This window comes from Rhinatrema bivittatum, chromosome 10 (genome assembly GCF_901001135.1).
Source record: "Rhinatrema bivittatum chromosome 10, aRhiBiv1.1, whole genome shotgun sequence".
Taxonomy (NCBI): domain Eukaryota; kingdom Metazoa; phylum Chordata; class Amphibia; order Gymnophiona; family Rhinatrematidae; genus Rhinatrema; species Rhinatrema bivittatum.
The window spans coordinates 60,608,729-60,631,926 of record NC_042624.1 but is presented as its reverse complement, the minus strand read 5'-3'; the positions used below and the strand labels follow the sequence as shown (position 1 = coordinate 60,631,926).

At 42.7% G+C, this 23,198-nt stretch overlaps 1 protein-coding gene across 5 annotated transcripts in view; it reads right to left on the bottom strand.

Annotated features, from left to right (window-relative positions):
- Window positions 1-23,198, bottom strand: part of CEP350 (centrosomal protein 350) — a 358,722-nt gene that overhangs the window by 286,915 nt on the left and 48,609 nt on the right. The gene's annotated exons all lie outside the window — the stretch shown is intronic.

The following is a 23,198-nucleotide window of genomic DNA, read 5'->3' as shown; positions in this document are numbered from 1 at the left end:
ATGGGAGACTGATAAGTAAGAGAGCTTGCTGGGCAGACTGGATGGGCCATTTGGTCCTTTTCTGCTGTCATTTCTATGTTTCTATGGGAATAATTAAACCTTCTTTGGACTGAAGTTTACTTTAACAATTATTGCCATTCAACTTAGTATAACAAAATATTGATTAAGCCTAACACTTAGTTCCAGGACAGGCCTGAGTCTTTATACATAAAATGTATAAAAGCTATAAACAATGTAATCTAACAGGCACTTAAATAAAATGGTATGAGATGGGTAAAAGTAATAGGATAAAGAAACCAGACATTTAAATCAGTTACTCCATAAGTCTAATTCCTTTAAACCCTCCACCTCATTCTCCTTCACTCTTCTGCACATGCAACTGTAGCACAGCAGTCCTATGTTATTAATGCACTATAGAAAAATAAAGAAATATTTATAGCTCTGTTTCATTCTCTACAGTTCAGCAATAAAGTTAGGCAGTCGCCAATAGGCAACAATAGAAAGACTCTAGTTTGGTGTTCAGAAGCTTTGAAGAGGCCAGGGCAATGTATCTTGACACCAGGACAGGGTAAGTACACTGTCTAGAGCCAGATATGAGACATTTGAATATAAAGTTCAACTAATGCAACTCAAACCTGACCTCATATAACTCAACTGCAGCAATGAGTCTCCCCTGAACATTCATACCAAATCATGCCATGCTAAAGAGTAAGAGACTTGCATAATAACCCTGGCTAGACAGATAGAACTCTCTCATTCCTGTCACATGTGACTCAAATAAGAGTATCATTGGACTCTCCAAAAGTAGCAAATGAGAACAGTCAATATGACAAGAGTGCTCATATAGAGATCACAGAAGAATACAAGCCTTTTATAAAAATTCTGCAGCAATTTGATTTTTTAAATATATAAAACCAATACTGAACAGCAAAAAATGGGACCTTTACCACAGCCAATATAAGTTTAATGGTCCAAACATTTTGCGCTAACAGCCTCTCTTCCAAATCTATGCATGAAAACGAAAGCTTTAAATCTTATTTGGCCCCTCAATTTTCTCCTGCTCTTTTGGGATTCTAGCTCAAATTGGAATCATTAAGAACATAAGATAAGAGTATAAGATTTACCATACTGAATCAGACCAAAGGTCCATCAAGCCCACCTAGTATTGTAGATAGTTGGGCTATAAACAATTTAATAAATCCTGTTTCCAACAGTGTCTAATCCAGGTCACAAGTACCTGGCAGGATTTCAAAGGTCGACAGATTCCAAGCTGCTTATTCCAGGGATAAGCAAAGGATTTCCGCAACTCCACCTTAATAATGGTTTATGGACTTTCCCCCCAGGAACTTCTCCAAACCTTTTGTAAACCCAGTTATATTAATTGCCCTATGCATATCCTCCAGTAATGAATACCAGAGCTTAATTATGTGTTCAGTGAAAAAAATATTTTCTCTTTAGTTTTAAATGTAAAACTTAGTAACTCCATTGTATATCCTCTAGTCTTTGTACTTTTTGAAAGAGTAAACAGATTCACATTTACTCATTCCACTCCACTCATTTTTATAGACTTCTATCATATCTCCCCCCTCAGCTTTCTCTTCTCCAGGCTGAAGAGTCCTAAACTCTTCAGCCTTTCCTCATAAGGGAATCATTCCATCCCCTTTATCATTTTGGTTGCCCTTCTCTGTACCTTTTCTAATTCTGCTATATCTTTTTTGAGATGCAGTAACCAAAATTGCACATAATACTCAAGGTGCAGTCGCACCATGGAGCGATAAGAGACATTATGACATTCTCTCTTTTATTCTCCATTCCTTTCCTAATAAGTCCTAGCATTTTATTTGCTTTCTTGGCTGCTGCCACATTCTGAGCAGAGGATTTTAACATTATCCACAATGATGTCTAGATCCTTTTCCTAGTGTCGTAGCTTTAACTGGGCTACAACATCAAGAGCCTTTAATCACAAATTCCCAGGACTTTTTTCCCTTATTTTTATATCAACCTCCCAACTCAGTTCAGACAGACATCACAGCAATGGTCCTCGACTGCAGACTTACAGAACACAACTAATGCATATTATCAGTCTGGCCATGAGGTGTCACCATTGTGTAAAGACTGGGAACCCCTCCCACATGAGGCTGTGAACACTACCTCTGAAGTATCAGTCAGTCCAATCAATAAAACTCAGGTCTTCTGCATGACAGTGCTCAGCACTTGAGCCATCAGGCACACCTACAACATTTCAGCTGGAATTACTGAAATATGAAAGGACACACTTTTATAGAGTATTTATGTCATGTTAATTTTGTTTTACAATCTATATTTTCTTGTATACTGCTGTGGTTTATAAATATTTTAAATACAATAAATATTTGGGGATAGTTTGGATGCAAAAATCAAGATATTTAGGTCACCTATGAAATGATATTTGGGTCACCTATGACAATGAAAGCCTTCAGATTCTGACTAGCAAACATATGATATGGGCAAGGAAATACATATGTAGAGTGTCCACGAATATATCCTGGGGAATTATGTGCCTGCATAATAGTGTTAATTTATATAATTGCCCAGAGTGAGACAACAGATGACTTCAAAAGAGAAGAGGATCAGTAGGGCATGGACAATGAAAGCCTGACATTGATTACCCCATTGTAGCTCTTCTCTTCCTCCCTCCCTCCCTCCCCACCCAGGCACTGATTGGTCCTCAAAAAAGAGAAGAGAGCATCTGCAGGATCCAGTGGCTGGTTTTCATTGACTCCACGCTGCCGTTCCAATCCTCTTCTGTTCTGGTATTGTCAAAGGAGCTGCTCCCCTTCCTGCTACTCAGCAGCACTAGAGTCTGCAGCTGGAGAGAGTGTTCATGCATCCGTAAAGCAAGAGAAAAAAACTGAAGCTACAAAAGTGAAGAAAACCTGAATAGGGAAGCTGGACTGGGGGAGAGGGTGAACAGGAGTTTGGAAGATGAAGAGAACAGGGAAACTAGAGAAAAGGCACAGATGTGAGTGCTGGGAAAAAGGATATGAGTATGTGTATAAAGGTAAAAGACTGAGGGAGAGATTAAAAGGAGACTAATAATGAGATATGAAAAAGAAGATGAGTTTGGGGGGGGGGGCAGTGGCAGAAGGTATAGAGAGCATGCCATCTACAGACAGAGGCAAGTGGAAGGACAGAGATTAAACAAAAATGTTCACAATGTATTAAAAATAAAAGCTAATAATTTTGCATTAGTTATTTTTGTCTGCACATAATTGTTTCTCTTTCTATGCATACTTCCCCAGAGTTTACATGAAATACTGTGATCCCATTCATTATTTTATGCAGATAAGGTGATCACCAACACTCACCATTCAAAATGTGAACTTTACAGCTAAATATGGATCATATCATACTTCAATATTAGTTAAAAGAGGGCATTCGAAAATGTTAAGGCCATAGTCCCACGGCCTCCATCTTTAATCAATTCATATCTTAACTACCCATTAAAATGTAAGCAACTGACATGCTAGAACCAGACTAACTATACACTGCTTACAACTTAAGTAAAATGAAAGCCTAAGACCTGACACCATCTCAAGGTATTAGTTCGCCTATTTAGCCAGCGACAGCAAGAAATTAATCATCTGACTTAGTTGTCTCAATCTTTCTTAAATGTATCCACACTGATTCAAAGAAATTTTTAAAAAAACACAGCATCCAATAGTATGTGCAGCATTCACCTATACACATTTGTGTTTACAATGACAATTTAAATATTGTACTCTTGAAACTTCATGATACAGTGGGCAGAACAGGACTTAGGCCTGTGCTGCTCTCAGTGCCGTCCCGATCTTTCCTCTCCATTCGTGTTTTGGGAGAAATCTCTCCCATGCTAAAGGTCACTTGTGATAACACATTCCCTTTTGCATTGCGTGAGCCATATTTCAAAGAGGTATGTCAACCAAATCAATCAAGAAGGAAAGGGGAAAGATGATTGAAGGCATAAATGTTGCTTCAGGCCTGGCGAGTGATACTATGGTAGCAGAGCTTACAGCCATAGTCTTCCTAGTGTTAGATTCTAAATTCGAAAAACTGTATGGAAAGCTGGAAGAAATTACGTCTGCTATAGCACTTTCTGAACTGAAACCAAGAATTTCTAACCTGCAAGATAAGCAATGAAATGCTTCTCTCAAGCTGGTGACTTTTAAAAAGGCAATACAATTGGGTGAGGATACCATACACATTGTTTTCCATAGATGGGATCAATTAGCCATGCTGTATGGGTGACGTTATCGGGTGGCACTAGGCGGAGTTGTCTCTCAAAGCTTTGAGCTTCTGTACTGCTGGACATGCGCGCAGTTCCCATGCGAATGATCTTTCTAGAAGTCTCCTCAGTTTATATCCAAGCAAAGAAGATATCCAAATCTGTACAAATGCTGTCCAGGGAGGAAGGGCAGGAACGCATGGTTAATTCACCCTATCTATGGAAAAGGCCATTTACAGTAAGCAAACTTGCTTTTTTCTGTCAATAAGCAGGCTGAATTAGCCATGCAGTACAGGGAGTCCCAAGCTGAGGGATGTGAAAAAGATTAAGGCAGCATCTAACATCTATGCAAGTGGGGGGGGGGGGTTACATCACAGACTCCTCTGTGGACAGCATCTGTCTGGATGACAGTTGGTGCAATATTGCCTTTTCCACTGAGCCATCTGCGCTTGCCAATTCGTCTAGACAGTAGTGGGATGTGAAGTTGTGAACAGACAACCAGGTGGCTGCCTTACAGATTTCAACAGGCACATTTCATAAATGTGCTACAGAAGCTGCCATCACTTTGACTTGGTGTGCTTTTATAGGATACAACAGAGTAAGGGACTGTGCCGCATAGCAATGTTGTGTACAGGATGTAATCCAATTAAGAGAGAGAGTTTGTTTTGCAACTGGTGCTTCCAAATCATTGGGATCGCATGACACAGAGCTGAGAGGATTGTTTATGATCTTGCGTCCTGCGTTTGTAATAGGCTAATGCTTTTTTTGCAGTCTAAAGTATGCAGCTGTTTGTCCCACTCCTGGTTATGTGGCTATGGGAAGAAAATGGAGAGGCATGATGGATTGGTTCAAGTGGAATGCTGATACCACCTTCAGCAAGACTACTTTGTCATGGAAGAATTGTAGGTATGGTGGGAAGTGCATCAATGCTTACAATTCGCTCACTCTCCTCACCAAAGTAGTTGCCACCAAGAAATTACTTTCCAAGTGAATAATTTTAGTTCAGCTTTATCCAGGGATTCAAATGGTAGCTCCATTAAAGCTTTGAGTATTACATTTATGTTCCAAGGCACTGGAGGCTTTTGCATGAGAGGATTACAAGAACGAGTCCTTTCATGAATCTGGAGATGAGCGGATGCCTAGATATGGGATTTCCTCCTTCCTGGTGAAAGCTGCTATTGTGCTTAAATGCACGTGGATAGAAGAGGTTGTGAGGCCCTTTTTGGAAAGGGAATGTAGATTTTCCAATAACTGATGAGGTTCGCCTGTACGTGAGTCAAGGGAATGAGCCTTGCACCACGTGGAACAACTCCATTTGAAGGCGTAGTTAGTCATGTGGAAGGTTTTCTTTCTGATACTAAGATGTCATCAACGTTATTAAATAAACACAAATGCACTAGTGTAGAGTGTTCAATATCCACCCCGTGAGATTGAGTGAAGGCTGGAAGGGGTGAAGGAGCAATCCTTATTCCTGGGTTAGCAGTGATGGGTTGTTTCCCAGACTTTGCAGGGGATTTGTTGAAAGTTGTATGAGATATGCAAATCAAGGTTGTCTCGGCCACACTGGGGCTACTAGTATCATCCTGATGTGGTTTTGCATGAATTTCTGCACTGTTTTGGCTATTAGTAGAATTTGGGGGGGGGGGGGGGGGAAGCATAGAGTAATCCCCGAGGCCACTCTCTGTATGGGTTGGGACGTATGGAGCAAAACAGGGTTACCTTCCATTGCGAATAGATCTATTCAAAAGTGCACTCTCATCTATGGAAATGGCGATCGGCTATTTCTTGCAATAGAGCCCATTCGTATGGTTGGAAAACTCTGCTTAGTTTGTCTGCTTCCATGTTTCCAATCCCTAGAAGATAAATTGCCTGGAAGGTCACTAAGTTGATCTTTGCCCAGATCCAGATCATCAGCATTTCTTGGCAGAGGGTCCAAGAACCCATCCCCTCATTTGTCTATGTAATACATCGCTACTTGATTGCTGGTATAAATCATTATGCTTTTTCCCTGAAGCACGTTCTGAAAAACCTCGAGTGCACAACGTATTGCTCTTAACTCTAGTAGATTTATTTGGTAAAATGATTCTTGGATTGACCATAGCCCCTGCGTTTTGAATTGTATGAGATGGGCTCCTCAGCATAGAGTGGAGGCATCTGTTATGAGTACAATTTGATATGGTTGTGGTTGAAATGAAGCTCCCACCTTCCAGTACTCCTCGATGGAGCCACCATTTGGCATCCCTCTTCATGAATTCGGTAATGATAATTCTAGATGATAAGGGTTATAGGAATTGATTCCATTGTGCTCACAACCCACAATGTAAACATCGCATATGTAAAGGGACTACATGCATTACTGCAGCTAGATGTCTTAGTAGCATTAGGATGTGCCATGCAGATGTACAGGTTCATTGCTGGATCTGTTTTGCTAAGATCCAAAGGTTCTTTGCTCTGTCCTTCAGAAGGAAAGCTAAGGATTGAAGTGAGTCTATCCGAGTCCCTATGAATTGTCTGACTGGGTTGGATGTAAGTTTAACTTTTCGTAACTTATTATGAAAAAGATTCTCCAGGCAGGTAATGGTTAACTGTGTGTGAGAGTGTAGGATATCCTTTGAGGGGATTGTTATTACCCAGTCATCCAGGTAAGGAAAGATCCTTAATCCAAGAAGGCATAGATGGGCTACAGCCAGCTAAGCACTTTGTTAAAATTCTCAGGGTTGATGATAAACTAAAAGGGAGCACCTTGTACTGATAGTGTTTCTCTCCCACCCTGAAGCAAAAATAATGCCAAGAGGATGAGTATATAGGGATATGAGCATAAGCATGCTTGTGGTCTAGGGAGCATATCCAGTCCTGTGGGAGGATGAAAGATAAGATGGTTCCTAGAGATGTCATCTTGAAATTCTCTCACCACAGGTGTTTGTTGAGAGATCAGAGATCTAAGATAGGGCATAGACTCCAGATTTCTTGGAGATGAGGAAGTTTTTGGAGTAATAGCCCTGACTGTACTGAGAACGGGCTAGTTCTTGTATGCTGTTCTGCTTCAGAAAGAATTGCACTTCCAGATGTAGAAGGATCAGGTGGGAATGGTCGAGTGGGAGTAACACCAGGTGAGGTGCGCGAGGCTGGCTCTTAAAATTTAGGTGATAACCCTTCTATACTATTGTCAACACCCACTGATCTGTCGTTATTGTGGACCAGCAGTTCGCAAAGTGTTGAATTCTGCCCCCAACTGGTGTTATTTACTGTGGAGGTGGTGATTCTAAAAATTCTATTGGGGTATCGCTGCTGGCTGTGGCAGTTGTTTGGGCTGCGTCTATCCCTTTGATGTCCACGAGATTGCAATGTTGACTACTGAGGATGTAGCAAATGGTATGGCACCTGCCAGTAATCTTGATATGGTCAGTATCATCTTCTTTGGAAGAAGACTCTTATATTGAGGAAAGAAATCATGGTGTGCTTTATTGGTCACCCCCAGTGGAAAGGGACATTTTGTTCATTTGTGTGAGGCTGTCACCCAGACAAGGGAAATCTGCCAGTTTGTCATGAATGTCTTCTCTGATGCTACTTACTCGCAGCCATATCATGCATCGTGCAGCAGTTGAGGCAACAGATGTTCTTGTCACTATGTCAAATACCACATACACTGACCTTAGGAGGAATCGGAGTCCCTCCTTCATGTCATGAAAGGGTTGTGGAGAGATCGGTTGCCTTCCTCCATTCTGATGAATGGCTTTAGTGACTATAAGCAGTCATTCAAGTATTGCATCATGTAAACCTGGTGCTGCTGGATACGTGTTGAACGCTTTGAAATTTGGAAAAAACTTTCTTCCCGAAGTCATCCAATAGTTTATGATCTTTTCCTGGGAGCAAATTAGAGTGGAGCCTTGATTTTTTTGCTCTCTTCATCACTGTCTCAACAACTACAGAATTATGGGAGAAAAGGACAATGCTGTAGATGAAATTTTAAATCTATTTATGAGCTGCTGTTGCACCAGAAGAGGGGGATTCCCATAACTTCATGAGTGCCTTTTGGAGGACTGGATGCGACAGTAGAGTGGTGGGTTCCCCCAGGATCTCTAAGATTTTTAATATTCTCATTATCTCTGCCTGGGGGTCTGGGTCTCTTTGTATCTGCTTTAATTGCAGTTCCCATCTTCTCTGTGAAACGAGAATATGTTAGATCTTCTGGAGGAGAAAAAGAGAGTCTGGAAGAAATTCTAGCGGGTCTGATGGTAAGCCCATCGAGTTTCCTGAGGACTCCCCTGGAAATGGTAATGTAGGGCTTTCTGATCTTAGGGATACTGCTGAGGGAAGGCTCTCTAGAAGGTAAAAAAGGAGGTGGAAGCTCCTCCCCTATGTTCTCAGGAGATCCAGGTGTAGGTACTCATGATGCTCCCAGCCTCACTGGTTCTGTTTCCAGTCAGATAGGGTACACTGGAGGAAAACTTGGTGGCTGAAAGATGAGAAGAAATTCCTCACAATATCAGTAATTTGCTCTATTGCCTGTTGTGATCACTAGCCAGGAGAATGAGGGGTGCCCTCCTCAGGTTGTATGATATGCTCTTGGTCCACTACAATTATGGGTGTCATTGTTAAATCAAACAAACAGGCTGAGGCATTTGAAGTCGTAGACCCTGTTGCCATAGGCTAGAATCTAGAAAGGAACTTGGCCTCCCCAGCTGGAACATGGACTGCCGTCTCGTAGGAGGAATAGACTCCTCTAAGCAACCTTGGTGGTGGAAGTGCTGCAGCCAGTTATGTCATGCAAAGGCAGAGATTCCAAGGGAAGAGCTGGAACCTCCCACTCTGTGGGGAAGATATCCCTTCTGGGAGATGCAAGACCTAAAAAGATTTGACAGTCACTTCCTTTTGAGGACCCTGATGTCCGTGGGGAGGGTTCCTCAAGCACAGATTCCTCTGGACATGTAGGCCTTTTTTCCCCTTTGTATGGAACTACAGCTCCTGTGAGCAGAAGTTGTGCCATGGGATGAGGGAAGTGAGCCCTCCTTGCCATGTTCTTGTTTCTCTCTTTGAGGGAGAGAAAATTCCTCTGCTTGATGTCCTTCATTGGGAGCTTTCCTTTTTGTGGTTTTTGTTGTAATTGTTGAGGTGTGCGATGGTGTCTGTGCTTGTTGTGTCATCTTCAGCATATGGTGCACCATGCTTTTTGACGTTCGAGCTCTGCATCTGTGGCAATGACTTGTGTGCTGCACTGGGAATGGCGTCATGTGCCATGGGGATTTGCCCTGCGTGAGTCATCGACTTTCAGCAGCCCCAGCTATTGTGCTCTCGGTTCAATGCTATGGGTCTTTTTTCAGATCGCTCCCCTGGAGGCTCGCCTGCACTACTGAGTCTGGGAATGCCACAGCTGACCCGGTGACGTTTGTCGACCTGCTATGGTGTCCTACCTCGCCTAATGAGAATAAGAGTGAGGCTGAAGACAGTTTTTCTGCTCTCTGCCTCTTTGCCCTCAGATATCCGTCTGCAATTGCAGCAATTTACCTGGTTGTGTCTGGGCCGAGATATAAACAGTAGTTATTGCCATCAGTGATGAACATAATGTGGTCACAAATACAGTATTTAAAACCCGAAGGTTTCTTCTGAGCCATGTTTTAGCACTGAAAAGTGCTATTTGGGGTTCGCGTGAGCTTTTTGCAAAAACTGAGGAGAGGAATTGAGAGGCAAGGATTCCACCATCCGTGCGATGCACAGACAAAATAGAATTGAGGAAACTTCTAGAAGGATCATTCATGCGGGAACTGCTGTGCATGCCCCCAGTAGGATAAAAGTTCAAAGCTTTGAGACACAGCTCCGCCTAGTGCCGTCAGATGATACACATCTGCTGGACTAAGAGAAGGCTGAGGTAGCCATTTTGGTCCACAAATCGATTTCCTGGTGGTGAACAAAGTAATCAAAGTTCTTGAGGGGCACTTCTTAATTCTGGAAGTTGAACTGTTGGCTTGCCAGTTGTGTGTTTTATGTCTACACTCCAAACAATTATGGCCATTCCTTTTTTGTGGGCTTGTGGAAGAGGTTGATTCTCTATGGGTCCCAGCCTTTATTCCTAGAGTGGACATAAATTGTGCACATGACCTAACTTTAGATAAGCCCCATTGTGTACAGACATGAGAAACAATGTCACTAAAGGTATCCCCTTTTTACATGAGCAACTAGATTTGGTGAATGCACAGAGGATTTTACATCCTTTGGAAAGGCATTATACCTACTTGCCCCAGGTTCATGCATCATGATCCAGGATAGACTTTTTTTTTTTTTTTTTTTAATAGTTAGATCTCACTTTTCCAAGTTGGTGGTAGTGGGTCATGGAGCTACATTTATCTTAGAACATGCTCCAGTCTGGGTAGATTTGGAGTGCAGGTATGGATTCGGCTCCAGAAGGATGAGGAGACTCCCTGTTTACTTAACCAAAGACCTTGAATGCCAGGCATATTTGCTGTCAAAGAAAGGCAGTATTGGGAGAATAATAAGGATCATGTAGATACCCCTGCTTTGTTTTGATAAATCACCAAAGTAGTTATAAGAGGGGAAATCATACCTTATACTATTAAAAGAAGAAAGAATACTGACAAGCACTTAATGAGACTGGAGAAACCATTGTAAAGATAAGTGGGATGTGGCGTTGTACAACAATGCTAATAGGGCAAAAATATATAGCAACACAAGTAGCTTTGGATAGCTTGATTCACCAGCAGGCTAAGAAGAATATACTTTATTATAAATGTCAATTTCATAAGCTTGGAAACAAATCACGGAAACTGCATTAGTGGTGAAAAACTGGGTGGGCTCTAAGTATATTATCACCCAAATATTATCACCCAAATTATCACCCAACCCACTCATAAAGGGGGTCACACCCTTGATCTTATCTTCACAAATAATAACCTCATACAACTCTCATCCCCTTCCTACCTTCCAGTACCATGGTCAGACCACTTTATGATCACCTCCACTTTTAAAATGACGACAGGATCTCTTGCACCCCTGCCACCAACAACACTGCACTATAGGAAATCTTGTCCTTCAGAAGCCCTTGACAATTCTCTATGCAAAGAACTACCCAACTTGGATCTTTCGAACCCTAATGCAGCTATACTTTCTTGGCAAAATATCACTGAAACCATAGCAAATAATCTATGCCCTCTATCATCAAAGAATTTCAATCCATCTCAGAAACATAAACAACCATGGTTCTCTTTGGAGCTTCGCACATTAAAACAAAGCCTAAGACAGAAGGAAAAGAAATGGCGGAACTCCCCCAATCCTCAATTTCTAGCCATCTACAAAGCAGCTCTCCATCATTACAGAACCATGACACTGCGAACCAAAAAAGACTTTTACGCCCACCGTATCCATGATATGTTCTTCGATGCAAAGGCCCTTTTCGCTTATGTTTCAGACCTCACTAAGATTACTTCAGCACCAATTTCTGATGATATAGCCCAATCAAAGGCCAATGAACTGGCCATCTTCTTCCAGAGTAAAATTGCTAATACCTTGGCTAAATTACCCTCCAATCCTATCACACCTTCTCTAGATCCCCTCTACCGCCCTAACTCATTCACAACATTGGAAACATTCGAACCCACCTATTCTACAGAGGTGGAAACTATCCTCAAAAGAATGAAACCCTCCTCACATCCACAAGATTATATCCCATCTAAATTACTGCTTCTAATACCAGACTCCATCTCCAAATACCTAGCAGACATTATTAACTGCTCATTTTCACAAGGTATCTTCCCAGACACTCTCAAACTAGCAACTCTCAAACCTATCCTCAAAAAACCAAACTTGGACCCATATGATCTAAAAAATTATCGACCAATATCTAATTTGCCTTTTATAGCCAAAATCATGGAGAAAGTAGTAAATAATCAACTATCAAATTACTTGGAGGAAAATAATATCCTTCATCCTTCACAATATGGATTTCGGAAAGAACATAGTACGGAATCACTCCTCATATCACTCCTTGATCAAGTATACCTGGGATTTGACAAAGGATGCTCCTTCCTGCTTGCACTCCTTGATATCTCCGCAGCTTTCGATACAGTCAACCATGCTATATTATTAAACCGGCTATCCGACATAGGAATCTCAGGATCTGTCTTCAGATGGTTCGACTCATTCCTCAGTAATCGAGGTTATAAGGTTAAAATCAATAATATGGAATCTCCTTATACTAATTCCCCACATGGAGTCCCCCAGGGCTCCTCTCTATCTCCCACTCTATTTAATATTTATCTCCTCCCTCTTTGCCATTTCCTCTCGTCGCTAAATTTGAAATTCTACGTATACGCAGACGATGTCCAAGTTTTGATTCCTATAACAGGCTCTTTGGACTCAGCAATCAAATTATGGGAATCTCACCTTCAAACTATTAACCATCTCCTTACTAGCCTCAACCTGGTGTTAAATACTGCTAAGACTGAAATCCTGCTTATCACCCCTGAAAATAGTCTACACTTACAACAATTGCACACTACCTCCCACATCACTCATGCTAGAGATCTTGGAGTTATTATTGACAACCATTTGAGCTTAAAGAAATTTATAAATTATACTATAAAAGAATGCTTCTACAAGTTACAGGTGCTTAAAAAACTCAAGCCTCTCCTATATCACCATGACTTCAGGACTGTACTCCAAGCAATCCTGTTCTCTAAGGTCGATTATTGTAACTCGATCCTACAAGGTCTACCAGCTGTTACATTAAAACCTCTGCAACTACTCCAAAACGCAGCTGCAAGGATTTTGACCAACACTAAGCGCAGAGATCACATCACGCCCATTTTAAAAGACCTACATTGGCTTCCAGTTAATTTTAGAATTGTTCACAAATTCCTCACCATTATTCATAAAAACATCCACCACCAGACTCCACTAGACCTACTACACCCTCTCAAATTACACTCTTCAGCTAGACCTTTGAGAGATGCCTATAAGGGATCCCTTCATGTTCCCCCAATCAAATTGGTACAAAGATTATCTATCAGGGACCGGGCCTTTTCAACAGCAGGCCCCACCATTTGGAATACACTACCCCCAGACCTCCGACAGGAAACCTGCCTCATAAATTTTAAAAAGAAACTGAAGACTTGGCTTTTCGGTAGAGCCTTTCCTGTCTCCTAGACTATATCCTACTAAGATATTTTTCAATCAGCTGTACTTTAATAACTAGCAGAATGTCATATAATCATGTTATAATGCTAGAGTTATTCTCCTGAGGTTGGCCTCAAGCCCCTTCTCTCTGTTATATCTCTCTACTTTGATTATCTGTCTCTTCATTTCCAATTCCTAGTTACTCACCCTTGTTATAATGTAACTTTTTACTTTCTGCTCACAATCTGTCTCCTCTTTTGAGGTTTGACTAGTTACTGTTAATGTACTATCGTTCTATGTAAACCGAGTTGATTTGATCTGTATCAAGAAAATCGGTATATAAAATCCCTAAATAAATAAATAAATATATTATGGAAATTAAAAACAGTGAGCAATACAGGACAAATTCCAATAGGGATGTAGTAAATGTTTTTATTTATTTTTGGTTTTTTATATACCGATCTTCTTGCATTGGATGCAAATCAAACCGGTTTACAGTGAAACAATTCAACTTGCCTAAGAGCATTACATGGAACAAAGAACATGGAACAAATAAGAGTGCTTGTGAGCATTACATAAAAAAAATAAAATAAAATAAACGAGGAACATTTAAACATTTAGAAACCTTTGGTAACAATTCTTATACAAAATGTGAGTAAATGTGTCATCACTGTTAAGACGAAATCAGGTGAATGATTGTCTCGATTGAGAAGGAATACTGGGACGGGAGAGTGACTTATATTACAACTTTATATAGTTCAGGAGCACAAAACTTAACTCAACTAAAATCACTTTCTGGAGAGCTAAATCTCCCTAAATTATCTTTAGAACAATCAAATAAGCTGAACAGTCCCTTAAGTGCACATGAAATAACTCTGGCCATAGACTTACAGCTCCATTATTAGCTTTCTTTTTTTTTTGTGTGTAAACGTTTTTTATTGGTGAAAACAGATTAACACTGTAAATAAACAATATAAGGCACAATCATATCACCATTTTATATCAATTATTACCCCCAGAAACCCTCCCATCTCTCTCTGCACTTTTGTCCATCCATACATCAGCAGAAAGTCCATTTTTACCATGAGTATTGCTCCCAGTATTCATGGTACTCATTGCTTGCAATTAAGTCCAAATGATGACCCTCATCCTTGCTAAACCGCAGTTCCCACCTCTTAGGGAATTGTCCAAGAAGTTGAAGACAAATCTCCATCAGATCAATAGTAGGTCCTTAACACGTCCCAAGAGTCACACCATCATAAGTATGGATCCCAAATACGATGAAAGGCTTGTACTATCCGATGCCTTTCTGCTGTCAGTTTGTTCATCATGCAAACGTGGTCCAGTCTTGTGAGAACAACTGCGAAGGTAGGGCCCAATTTTGTCTTCCATGCTGTCGCCACCTCCATCCTGACGGCTATACAGGCCTGTATACAAAAAGGATGTAGTGTCTGCGATCCCTCCTCGCTTATGCTGTGAAGTAGTGCATCGGCGATGGATAGTTTTACCGTGATGGAGAGCACATTAGCCAGGAATGCTTCCAATTGTGTCCAAAGTGGTATAATACAGTTCCCTGACCACCACATATGTAGGAATGTCCCAGGGACTTTACAACCCCGCCAGCTTAATCCATCATACTTTGTAGATTTATTTTATTTATTTAATTTCTTTTCCTATACCGATGCTCAAGACTAGGTCTTATCGTACCGGTTTACAATGTAACTGAGGGGAAACCAATTAACATCAAGGTAGAAAGTAAAGTTACATTAAACAGGGAGCATAAAACCTGGGCAATGGAAGACAGTACAGAGTTTAAACTAAGAAACAGTTAGAGAGAGAAAAATATATAAATCAACAAAAACTGTAAGATACAAAAACATAGGTTTATCCTAGGCAGTTATTAGCCTGGTATGTCCAGAGGGAGAAGGAAAGGGTGAGGTTGGGTGGGGGGAAGGGATGGGGGAGGGGTGGGGGAGTGAGAGTCAGTGATGGTTGAGGAGATCCTTCAGCGGTAGGCTTCTGCGAAAAGCCAGGTTTTCAATTTCTTTCTGAAAGTTGAATGGCATTGTTCTTGGCGTAAGTCTTGTGGAAGTGAATTCCAATGTAGTGGACCTGCTGTTGAAAGAGCTCGCTTGTGAATAGTGTTGTGGACCGATGATTTGTTGGGGGGGGCCTTGAGCGAACCTTTGTAGGCGGTTCTGATCGGTCTTGCGGAAGTATGTAATTCAAGTGGGAAGGTGAGTTGGAGAGTGGATTGCTGGTAGACTGATTTGTGGATGATGGTGAGAGCCTTGAAAAGTATTCTATATTGGATGGGCAGCCAGTGTAGAATTTTTAGTATTGGTGTGATATGGTCCTTGCGACGAGTGTTTGTAAGGATCCTGGCCGCTGCGTTTTGCAGCATCTGAAGAGGTTTGGTGGACGAAGCGGGCAGACCAAGTAATAGAGCATTACAATAGTCGATCTTTGAAAACAGTATGGTTTGAAGCACCGAACGGAAATCCTTGAAGTGTAAGAGCGGTCTAAGTTGCTTCAGGACCTGTAGCTTGAAGAAGCATTCTTTGGTTGTGGCGTTAATGAATTTTTTGAAATTCATTCTAGAGTCAAGGGTGGCCCCAAGATCTCTGACCTGGTTTGCTAATGGGATGCTAGCATTATTTGCAAGGGGGTTGTTGTCACAAGGGGAGATAACCAGTAGTTCCGTTTTGGAAGTATTTAGGACCAAATTGAGACTCGAGAGCAGAAGGTTGATGGCGTGTAAGCAGTTGTTCCAGAAATTTAGAGTAGAGATGGGGTCTGAGATGGGGATTATGATTTGTACATCGTCCGCGTATATAAAGTGGGTGAGATTGAGACTATTGAGTAGCTGGCATAAAGGGAGTAGATATATATTGAACAGGGTAGGGGAAAGAGACGAACCCTGAGGTACACCTTGGTTTGATGGAATGGAGTGAGATTCTTTGTCATTTATTTTGACTTTGTAGTGTCTGTTGTTCAGAAAGGATGTGAACCAGAGCAGTGCAGAGCCGGATATGCCTATTTCCATTAAGCGGTTAAGGAGGATATTGTGGTTTACCGTGTCGAACGCGGCAGAGATGTCGAGAAGGGCTAGCAGGTAAGATTGTCCCTTGTCAAGGCCCATCAGGATGTTGTCCGTTAGAGAAAGAAGGAGGGATTCTGTGTTTAGGCGTTTCCTGAATCCGAATTGAGAGGGGTAGAGAATATTGTGGGAGTCCAGGTAGTCTGTGAGTCGGATGTTGACAAGCTTTTCCATTAGCTTGGCTATAAAAGGTAGGTTTGCAATGGGGCGGAAGTTTGCAGGGTCGGCTGGGTCCAGGTTGGGTTTTTTAAGTAAGGGTTTAAGTGAAGCAATTTTTAAGGAGTCCGGAACCGATCCTTGATTGAGGGAGCAATTTATGATGTCTGCGAGCGGTTTAGCAATGGTGTTAGGGATGGTGAGAAGTAGTTTGGTCGGTATTTGGTCCAGAGGATGAGTGGAAGGTTTCATTTTCTTGATTATTGATTCAATTTCCAGGGAGGATGTCTGTTCAAGAATTTCTAGTGACGGTCTGTGGATATTTGGTGAAGGGTTATTAGTTGCGAGGCTTAATGGTTGCGAAGGGTTTGGAGCCATGTTAGTTGAAGCCAGGGGGGCAAGAAGGTTTTTGATTTTGTTATCAAAAAAGATAGCCAACTCTGTAGATTTGTTCTGGGCTTCTTCTTCTGGGATGGTGAGGGGCATAGGTGTGGTAAGGGCAGCTACATATGAGAACAGAGTTTTAGGGTCATATAAGAAGCCGTGTATTTTTTTGGCGTAGAAATCTCGTTTGGTGCGGGTAATGGATGTCCTATAGTAGCTCATTGCAGTTTTGTACGAAGCAAGTGAGGAAGCGGAGGAATCTTTCCGCCAGCGTTGTTCTTTGTGTTGTAGATCCTGTTTGAGTTTCCTTAGTTCGGTTGAGAACCAGGGTTTCTTGTTCGTGCGGGCTGGGTTGATAACTTTTGTTGTTACAGGGCAAATTCTGTTAGCTACTGAGTGTGTAATAGTATGCCAGGAGTTCATAGCGGTATCCGCATCTGAGAAGTCCAGTTTAATTAGTTCTTCGGCCAGGCTGTTGTTGAGAGTGTCCATGGAACAGGGTTTCCTGAACTGGATCGAGGATTTAGTAACAATAGGAGTCAATTTTTGTTTTATATATAATTTTGTAGTTATCATCGAGTGATCTGACCAGGGGATGGGAGAGCAGGAAGGAGGGGTGATGGGCGAGATGGTTTCGTTAGTGAATATCAGGTCAAGCGTGTGGCCTGCCTTGTGTGTGGGGTTGTTTATAATTTGTTTGAATCCCATAGCCTGGAGAGAAAGGAGAAGAGCTTCGCAATTAGATGATAGGGTAGGGGAGTCAACATGGATGTTGAAATCTCCTAAGATAATAGCCGGTGAGTTAGTGTTGATGTGTTTGGCTATGGTTTCGATGAGTGGAGAAGGGTCGGATTCTAGGAGCCCCGGGGGGGCGTAAATAAGGCAGACTTGAAGCTGGGAGGATTTGAATAGTCCGATTTCTAATTTGGTCGTCGATTTGAAGGCTTGTTGGGACAGTCTCAGTTCTTTTTTTGCTATTAGCATTATTCCACCCCCTCTTTTTTTGGGTCTGGGGATAGAGAAGATGTCATATTGTTGTGTTGGCAACTGGTTAATAATGGCGGTGTCTGTGTTTTTTAGCCATGTTTCTGTAATGGCACAGATGTCCGGTTGGGTGTCCAGGAGGAGGTCGTTGAGCAAATGAGATTTTTTTGAGAGTGACTGGGAGTTGAAAAGGGTTAAGGTGATTAGAGATAATCCTAGGAATTGTGTTAGAGGGGAGATCATGATTGGAATCAGGGATCTCTTTGATCGTGGATTGAGCACTGGTGTATTCGCTCTGTGGGTGAGTAGGTGAGGGATGATCTGAATGGGGAAAGTTTGTAGCATGCTGTCTTTTACGAAGAAATTGCAGGTGGATAAGATTGTTGGATGACTACTGGGTGTTGGAGTGGCTTGATGAGTGCTGGATGCTGGATTGACTGGAAGAATGCTGGATGCAGGGGTGACTAGAAGATTGCTAGAGGGGTGGTGGAGTGACTGGACGAATGCTGGTTGCTGGAGTGACTGGAAGAGTGCTGCTGGAGACTGGATGAGTGCTGCTGGAGACTGAATGCTGGGGTGACTAGAAGATTGCTAGAGGGATGGTGGAGTGACTGGACGAATGCTGGTTGCTGGAGAGACTGGATGAGTGCTGCTGGAGACTGGATGAGTGCTGCTGGAGGCTGAATGTGCTGCTGGAGACTGGATGAGTGCTGCTGGAGACTGGATGAGTGCTGCTGGAGGCTGAATGTGCTGCTGGAGACTGGATGAGTGCTGCTGGAGACTGGATGAGTGCTGCTGGAGGCTGAATGTGCTGCTGGAGACTGGATGAGTGCTGCTGGAGACTGGATGAGTGCTGCTGGAGACTGGATGAGTGCTGCTGGAGGCTGAGTGTGCTGCTGGAGACTGGATGAGTGCTGCTGGAGGCTGAATGTGCTGCTGGAGACTGGATGAGTGCTGCTGGAGTGGCTAATTAGTTTTAGTTTCGTTTTAGGTATCTTTGTTCTTTGCCCCCCCGTCTCTCCTGCACGTCTCACCTCGAGTGTCTGGTGAGCAGGCTTTTGCCCCGGATGGGCCGCGCCGATCGCGCAAGCCTCGGCAGGGAGGAGGAGGAAGCGGTTGGGTGCAGGTGGGCGCCGGGATGTAGGCCGCCGAAATGATATATATGGCAATAGATTCTTCCGCGGGTATGGCTCGGGACTTCCTCGGGGCTGTACGAAGGGGCGAAACAAAGGGGCTTGCCCCTTTGTTGCGCTCCTTCGGCGCGCGGCGCCGGTCCGAGTCCTGATTTAAAGCCCCTCAGGGCAGGCTCCTATTGGTGGAGCTGGATCGGGGGCGGGGCTCCCGTTGTCGGCGCGGTTTTTGTTATCCCAAGAGACGGCTTAACTAGATATTTTCATAAGTTTCACTGGAGAAACATACCAGCGGTATAGAAGCTTATACCCACTTTCAAGTAAAGAAGAGGATATTGAAGCTTTACTGATATGGAGATAAATATCATCCCAGGTCTCAGGAGTGAGTTCTTTAGATAAGTCTTTCTCCCAGGCCTTAGCGTAGGGCTGTAACTTCTTAAGTCTGACATTCAGTAATTTATAGACTTTGGAGATTAGGCCCTTGGGCTGCACTGAGGTCGAACAGTATCCTTCAAACAGGGATTTCCCGGAGCTCAACACCATCTGAATATTTTTACTCTGGCAAAAGCGTGTAATCTGGAGATATGCTAAAAATTCCGTTACTGGTAAGTGGTAGGCCCGACAAATAATCAAGACACAACATTTTATCCCCGCCCCATAAACATTCCATCTGGGTCAAATCACATTCCTTCCAAACCCGGAAAGCAGTGGCAGGGAGACCCAGGAGAACTCAGTATTGTGGAATAAGCTGGAAAGATGAAAATAGTCTCTCCAGCCTACTAACTTTCCCTGCCACCGATCCCATATCTGCATTGTATGTCTGGTCGTCGCCAGCATAGCGGGTCATGCTCTCCATGTTTTCCGGGGCTGCCATGGTATAGAGGATAGCGGCATTCCAGACATCCGGGCACCCTCAATCTGGGCCCAATGCTTCACTTCCCGTACATTATACCACACTATCAATGGGCGTAGCTGGGCCGCAACATAATACCATAGATAATGAGGAACCCCGAGACCCCCCTCCAGCTTGGTTTGATAAAGCACATTTCAACTAACCCTGGGCGGCCTATGCTTCCAAATGAAACAATGTTTTCCGCTGCCATTGTTTTAATAAAGAATTAGAAATAAGTATGGGGAGCGATTGGAACAAATACAATAATTTAGGCAGAATATTCATTTTAATCGTGGCTACACGTCCCAGCCACGAGATAGGCAGGTTACCCAACTGTTCCAGATCAGCAGATATTTTTTGTAATAGAGGGACATAATTTAAAGTAAAAAGCTCTTTGGGGTGCTTGGATAAGTAAATGCCCAAATATTTAATTTTATGAGGAGCCCAGCAGAAAGGATGGGCCTGTTGTAACAGTTGAACAGTGGATGTGATACATGTAACATTAACATTAAGAATTTCAGATTTTTACCAATTAACCCGAAACCCAGATGCCTCACTAAAAGAGACGAAGCTCTCGCTCTATCCCCACCAACGAGGTAGGAGGTCTGGTAACTGTAAACATGATGTCATCTGCGAACAAGCAGAGCCTGTATGAGGCTTCCCCGACTTGAAAACCCGTAATCTCAGTACTCCGTCTAATATTGATAACCAGGGGTTCTAGAAATAATGCGAATAGAAGAGGAGACAATGGGCATCTTTGCCTAGTTCCCCTGCATACTTCAAAACATTCTGAATAGCCCCCATTGACTTTCAGACAGGACTTAGGGTGTTCATATAGCCTAGATAACCAAGTGCAAAAGAAGGGCCCGAAGCCTATTTTTTCCAACACACCAAACAGAAAAGGCCAATGCACCATGTCAAAAGCCTTTTCGGCATCGATGGACAGAAAGAGCAATTCTGTTTGGCGTTCGTGGGCCATCCACATTAAGTCTATGAGTTTTCTAATATTGTCCCCAGCGAGTCTCCCCAGTATGAATCCAGCTTGATCTTGGTGGATGAGGTCAGGAAGATACAGGTTTACCCTGGATGCCAATATTTTGGCCAGTATTTTGAGATCAATATTTATCAGGGAAATAGGGCGGTAAGACCCGCAAGAGGTGGGATCCCGCCCTGGTTTAGGCAAAATTGTGATTCCTGCCTTATTAGCGTCGGGACCCAAAGAGCTCCCCCCCCCCCCCCACTGAGATAATTAAACACATTTTGTAAGGGGGCGACTAAGTAAGGACCAAACAACTTATAAAACTTAGCCGTGAGCCCATCTGACCCAGGCGATTTCCCTTGTTTAAGAGATTTGATGGTATCAAGAATTTCTACGGTGGAGATCTCTGCAGCCAAACTAGTCAGAGCCTCTGCCGTTAAACTAGGCAAGGGTGTCCTCTTTAAATAGTCATCAACTTGTGCCTTGGCGATGGATTGGTTGGCACTATAGAGGGTGGTGTAAAAATTTAGAAAATGATTACGAATGTCTGTAATGGTTGTAAGCATGACATCATGTTCAGTTTTAATCTTAGTTATAAGGTTTTGGTATTGTACCTTCTTTAATGTATTGGCTAAATATTTCCCAGCCTTGTTACTGCCTTCAAAGTACACCTGCATAGTTAGCAGCATCTGATGGTTCATAGTGGCAGACTCCAAATGTAGAAGATCCTCCCTAGCTTTGGTCAATTGGATGTAGACCTTGCCTGAGCCGGAAGATTGGTATTGTGCAGTAAGAGATGCTATCTGCGTTCGGATCAGCCGGGCTTCCCGGAGCTTACATTTCTTAACATAAGTGCCCCTTGCTATTAATAGACCCCTTGAATAAGCTTTAAAAGCTTCCCACACTAAAGAGGGTGCCATCTCCCCAGTGTCATTAGTGCGAAAAAATTCTTTATTACGCTCAATAAATGACTTATTAAAGTCCTCATCATTAAGCAGAGATTCATTAAGGAGCCAAAATCTGATCCCTTTATCATAATTCTGAAGGGTAACATCAATGGTCAGGGCAGCATGGTCCGACCAAGCGACCGGTATTATATCAGCCTTAATAATGTTATTAAATAGCCCTCTATCTGACAGGAAGTAATCTATCCTGGAGTGTGAAGAATGAACAGTAGAATAAAATGTGTACAATTTGGATTGCGGATAGTGGGTCCTCCAAACATCGAGTAACTGCCAATTATCCATTAACTCTTGAAGCCACACCCTGTGTGTCCGAGGCGCGGATACACACCCTTTAGAGGCATCAAGGCTGGGATTCCGAGCTAAGTTAAAGTGTCCCGTCCCCCCCCCCTCCAGGAGTAGCACGCCTCTGCTGTGTGTCAAAAGTAGTTGGTGCATCTAAGTAAAGAATGTACCCTGCTCCGTATTAGAGGTATAAATATTAACCAATGTGCATGCCACCTCGTCCACTAGCATAACCATGATAAGATAGCATCCTAGTGGGTCTCTAATACAAAGTTGGCAATCAAATACAAAATGCCGAGCAAAGAGTATCCCCACGCCTGCGTATTTTGCCCGATTGGAACTCGGGGCATAGAACTGGGATGAGTAAGCCTGGGACTTCATTAAAGCTTCATGCCATGCTTTCAAGTGTGTTTCCTGAAGGAAGATAATATCTGTGTGTAAGTGACCCAATTCTGTAAACAATAACAGTCGCTTAAATGGAGTGTTTAAACCTTTCATATTCAGGGAGCTAATGCGAAATCGTGGCCATTGTAAATTTAGAGGTATTCACTCCCCCCTGCCTTCGTATCCCCAGAAGTGATACCCCAGGACAAGGAACCCATGATAAAGGTAATCAAAACAGGAAATGGGTTATGCTGACAAGGAATATGAACAATGTAAATACTGAAAGCCCACTGATCAGCTATCATTTGTAGGAGCTTCACAAACCCAGATGGAAAAGCACCCCCTCCCCACTGTAGATGTGCCTTCTCCTCCCCGCAGATCCATATCTACGTATTGTAGCGAGGAAGACAATATCTAACATCAAACCCCCTTGAACCCGTGTGAGAACAGTATAACAGGAATTATACAGTAATAACAGAACATCTACCATAACAGAGAGCACCCGATGCCACTAGCAATCGGCATTCCCATAGAGCACCCAGTAGAACCTAAGTCCCTGGATGCCCCATATGT